At 45.5% G+C, this 5,451-nt stretch overlaps 1 pseudogene; it reads left to right on the forward strand.

Moving 5' to 3' along the window:
- Positions 1–392: 392 nt before the first annotated feature.
- Positions 393–5,121, forward strand: LOC119286254 (annotated as a pseudogene).
- The last annotated feature ends 330 nt before the right edge of the window (positions 5,122–5,451 follow it).

Here is a 5,451-nt window from a genome sequence, read left to right on the forward strand (position 1 = left end):
AACTCCCTAAAAAAATTTCCCTTCAGTAATTAGGCTAAGGATTGCACGTAGCTCCGCCGATGTTTAAAGTTTCTAATGGTATTTTTCTGATATATAAGATGGAACACATGGGAGAAAACTTTAAAAAGAACGGTTCCATGGACTTTGGTGTAATTAATTCATTCATTTATAGGCAGACTGAGTGCTTTTCGAGAGAGAGAAACAAAAAAAGGAAAAGAAACATAACAAAGGAAGCAGAAGAAGAAGACCAGGAGCTTTCTTGGGCCGGAAGGTGGGATTATTGTCCGTTCGAGACAACGGGAAGACTGCAAAGACGGCCCAATCTCCTCTGCTTCTCTGCCTAAACCCCACTGCCTCTCTCGCCGTGCTCGAGGCGACGGGAAAAGCTTCCTTCGCGGGTGGCAGGCAGGGCCAATGGCCGCCGGCGCCTCTCCGCCGGAGACGGCGCTCTCCGCGGCGGACGGCCCCGGGGACGAAGACGGGGAGGAGGGTGAGGGGGAGGAGGAGCAATGCCGCATCTGCCGCCTCCCGGCCGAGGCGGGCCGCCCCCTGCGCCACCCCTGCGCCTGCCGCGGCAGCATCAGGTTCGTCCACGACGACTGCCAGCTCCGGTGGCTCGCCACCCGCCAGGGGCCCCGATGCGAGGTATCGCCTCCGTTCACCTCTCCTCGCCCGCCTAGGGTTTCTCCTCTCTCGGCGTCCGTGCCCGCTTTGAATGGTTGCTGAGTTCGTGCTGTTGCTGTGGCTGCGCGTGCTTTATTCCGTTCAGGTTCATCTCGTTCGCTGCAGCTAGTTTCAGTCCCGTGTGCCACTAGATGTCTAGGTGATACGATGCTGCGTGCGTGCGTGCGTGCTTGGTGAATGTTTTGCCATGATTCCAATCCTCACCAAAAATGTCCCCTTTTCAATGTGATGCGCCATTGCCATACTGTTGCAATGTAAATACGTTGTCAGCATTGTATATTCTCCACGAATGATCCCCTTCATCATGTTGCTGCGTGCCTGTGAGTGACCCACCCTTTGCGCAACTAATTTCAACCCCAACTACTGAAAGATGCCTTGTGATTCTGTCTGTGTGCTGACCCTTGTCAATCGCCATTGCCATTGCCATGATTCCTCGCTGAAAATGTCCCCCTTTTGCAATGTAATACTCAAAGTTCTTGTCATATTCTTGTTGGGATTGCGGTTAATTCATCTTCGTGTTCATCTCGATGTGATTTTTTTGTGATGTTGATGCGATTGATGGTATCATTTCAGCTGTGCAACAACGACATCTCCATCCGACCTGTGTACGCTGCAGACGCCCCTGCGAGGCTGCCTGTTTCCGAGTTCATCGCGGGTTTCTCCCACAAACTCATGGATCTGTTGCTCCTCCTTATCTGCCTCGTCCCAGCACTTGTCATGCACCTCATCACCCTCGGGGCATGGCTCTTCGCGCTTGCCAGGTCCTTTGCTCAAGTGCACTATCTGCTGTCCCTCCGGCTCCGCCCCTCGGTCGCCTCGACTGTTGCTCAAACTGCAATTTTCATTTTAAGGCTGCCTGGTATAATTCTCAGAGGGGTCGTAGGTTCTATCCCCTTCGTCGCCTTGATTGTTGCTCAAACCGCAGTATTCATTTTAAGGCTGCCTGGTATATTTCTCAGAGGGGTCGTGCGTTCTATTCCTGCTGCCAATTTTTGTCTTAATCTGCTGAGCGCAAAAATATTACACCCGGTGTTCTTTGGCTGGGCGCTTGATATCTGCACTTCAGAAATGTTTGGTGCAACAATGTCCCAGAGGTTCAAGCTTATGCTTGCTTCATCTTTTGCTTCAACTGTCCTTCATTGGTATTTTGGATGCATCTTTTGGCACCTAGGCCTTAGATTCTTCAGACTTCTTGATAAGGTATGTACCATGTTATATCTGTGACCTCATTATGTCAATAGTATGTCCAGTATACAGTTCAGGGTATAATGGGTGCTGATTTTGTTTGTCAATAGATACTGAGGCCAGGAATTGCCATTCCCTTTGTCCACTATGAAGCTCACGAACCATTCTACAAATTTTATTTCAAGAAGCTTCATGTTCCTTTTGTTGGAATCATCTCTATGGTTTTGGTCATTCTTGTTCCTATTCAAATTGGCGGGCTATTGGTGCCGGAGTTGTTCCCATTTCATATCACGTAAGTATTCTAAATTTATTTTATGTTTTTATCTGATGTATTTGCCTGATTTTGAAGACTAACACTTTGTTTTACTGTCTGTGATTTGCAGCTACTTCAGTTGTGGTGCAAAGGGCATATCATTTTGGCAAGCACCACGAAACTATGTCGATTCAGTTTCTCATGCTCTTCTTCTGAAGTTTCTCATTGATAACACTAAGACACTCGTATACCTTGAGTGGTTAGTGAAGAAGGTAACCCAGTATTCCTTTGTCACTGCTGGACATGCTCTAGGCTTGTCAGATTCGTTGAGTATCTGGCCCGTTGGTGCATCTGGACATGATGAGATTGGGAGTAGTGTCGCACCAGAAGACCAGTATGATAGGATCAATGAAGCTAAGGATGGAAGGTAAACCCCCATAGTTTTGTTCATTTACGGAATTGCACACTGCACATCATTTTTAGCTTGCCACATCTAGTTCCATTTTCTAATGCTATCTATTTCTTACCTTATGATTTCATTGTTCACTGCTTATTTACGAACTTGCGTATTGGTGGATAGGAAGCAGTTTTGGGCTTCTGAAATATGTTTTCTTTGCTCATTTTACCTACTGGGGTATTTGTGATACTCTTCCCTAGTGTGCTCTGCATAGTGGTAATTATTAAGCGATGACACCTTGCCATTTGACACATGATGCTTACCATGCTGATCACATATATATCAAACAGCTCCAAAGAAGGTTTTGCGTCTGACATGACTTCCATATCAGCACTATGGATCATGTGAAAAAGGCTCTGTGAGAAACAAGCTTGTTGGATCGTTGGTACTCTAACAATCTTGTTCTGAAGTGTCAAAAGAAACTGTGATGGCAAAGCAACCTTGTGGCAGCAATTAACTATTAAAATATGAATAATTAAGTCAATGATGGTAAGTATTGTAGTTAGGTTTGTGGAAATAGATACATTTCGTTAGGAAAGAAATAGGTTGAAATAGGAAGATAAGGATATGGTTTGTTAGGGAAGTAAAGATCCTGTTCTTAGGGGTCAAGTCGAATTTTCCCTATGAGACACTTTGTAGTGTGTACTCGTCAATTATTCAGCAAATGCTCTATACCTGATCTCCAGACCTTTACCAATCGCTCCGCATGATCTTTTCTCTAATCTCATTGTTTGTTGGCTATACTTGTCTGCTCACTTATTACTTTCACAATTCAGTGCATTGAAGCGTTTGCAAACCAAGAGGTGTTGCTTGCACAACTTTTGAGTGGATACTTACCTTCTTGTACACTGTACCAGGAGATCAGTTGCAGTTGCTACAATCCTAAGTCTGGTGCTTGCATGGTTGACTATTGTGGTATTCAATTTGGCTGTGCTCATTTTTCCAATCTCAATTGGGCGTGCCATCACTCGGCTGCCACTAGCAGGTGGACTGAAATCCGATGGTAATGATTGTCCAGAGATGGTAATTTGGATTGTTGGACTTCCTTAAAAACAAGAAAATATTTTAACCTTGTTTTGGCTTACTTGTCGATATTTTCTCTTAGATATGCTTGCTTTGGCTATTGGATTTGGCACCATATCAACTGTTATTGCCGCCTCTAGAGATTCATTTGCCTACGTGACTTCTGGGAGAACAGACCTTCTAGCCCTGAATCGCTATCTGGTTGTGTTCTTATGGGTGAGCAATTTACTTCAGGTGGTTTCCTTCATATTTTACTTTCTACTATGCTGTAGCTGAATAACTTATGTCTGCTGTCAGCTTGTCATCGCTCCTTTCCTGACCGGGCTGTTGGTTGATTTATCACTAATATCACCATTCACTGGGCTTGCTGATGACGTTCCAGTTGTAGGCCTTTCCTACTATTGGAGCCTGGGGTGTCTATCTCTGAAAATCTGGGGGAAGCAGGTGAGTTCCAAGTCCAATTTCACATCTCACTTTCTGACCTCTTAACCTATATTATTATTGTCACGTATGTACCGAACTTGACATATTGCTACATGGCACACAAATTGTACTGGTTGTGAAAATCCCACTGCTAAAGTGAATACCAAAAATAACACATTCACATTTTTATTGATTAGGTTATCGTCCGAAAATAGGAAAATTATTTAATTTCTGGGTTTGTCTTTGTGGCTTGAAGGCTCGTCGGACAAGGGCCAGATGCTTGCGAGCCTATTTCATTGACGAAAGGTGGGGCCCAAAGCTTAATCAGGCAAAGGCGGATTGGGATTCAGGGATCGCACCAATGTGGTGGTTCTTGCAAGATGTGTGCATTCCTATCGTCACGAAGCTGCTCGCTGCTCTGGGTGTTCCCTATGTGCTTGCCAAGGGGGTCTTCCCAAAGATTCGGCTACTCCGTTGCCATGAACTCGGCGGTGTACCGTTTCGTGTGGTTGGGCAGCCTCGGCTTCTATCTCGCCAAAGCGTTGTGCGCCAAACTCCATGATTCTATCAGGGACGCCCGCTATGTCGTCGGGCAGAGGTTGGAGGATGTCGCCGACGGTAGCTGAAGACTCTTCTTCCCTGACCACTCTGTTTCCAGTCAGTTGGGGACGAAAGAGGTTCTGGTGATACTAACAGTTAGTAGCACGCAAACGTGTTGCTGACATCAACAAATGCAGACGAGATGATGCCAGACAGATAAATTCCTGGTGAAACTTGTAAATATGGGTGCGGTTTTCATTTTCCATGTGGAAGTTACCTGGAGTCGTATCGGTCAGTTCCCGACGAATCGCTGGGATGTAAGGCGCCGTTGAATTTAGGCAGATATCTTGTAGATTTCTACGCTTTTTTGCAAGGTGTTATCAGGATTGTTGTATGGTTAGCTGCTGACAGGCTCTCGGGCCTTTCCAGTGCCAAATGTGCTTTGGCACTGTTATAAGGCAATTGTGGTGGGTTTGGAAACTTTTATCTTGGAGCCATGTGCATCAAGTTTCCGGGGCAAACATTTGCACCAACATGCGAATTGTCACAAATTCAACAGGGGAACGACCTATAATATATACTGGAGTCATCACTGCATTCGAAATTACACGCCTTCCAGGCTCGCTGCTCCCTCTCTGCAGCTGTTTGATAAAATTCTGGCTGTAGCTGCTGCCTGTTGGTATGGATGTAACAAAAAAATGTGGACAGAATCGTGGTCGATACGCGGCTATTAATATCTTCATTTGACGTGTGCAAGTGGTACAAAACTAGGGCAGGCCATGTCTAACATTTTTGGCCGCCAAAATTTTGATTACATCCATCAGCCAAAAGAAATTTCCATATCAACAGGCAGTAGCTACATTTCAACCATAAGTTTTGAGTCATC

Source organism: Triticum dicoccoides, chromosome 1A (assembly GCF_002162155.2).
Source record: "Triticum dicoccoides isolate Atlit2015 ecotype Zavitan chromosome 1A, WEW_v2.0, whole genome shotgun sequence".
Classification (NCBI taxonomy): Eukaryota; Viridiplantae; Streptophyta; class Magnoliopsida; order Poales; family Poaceae; genus Triticum; species Triticum dicoccoides.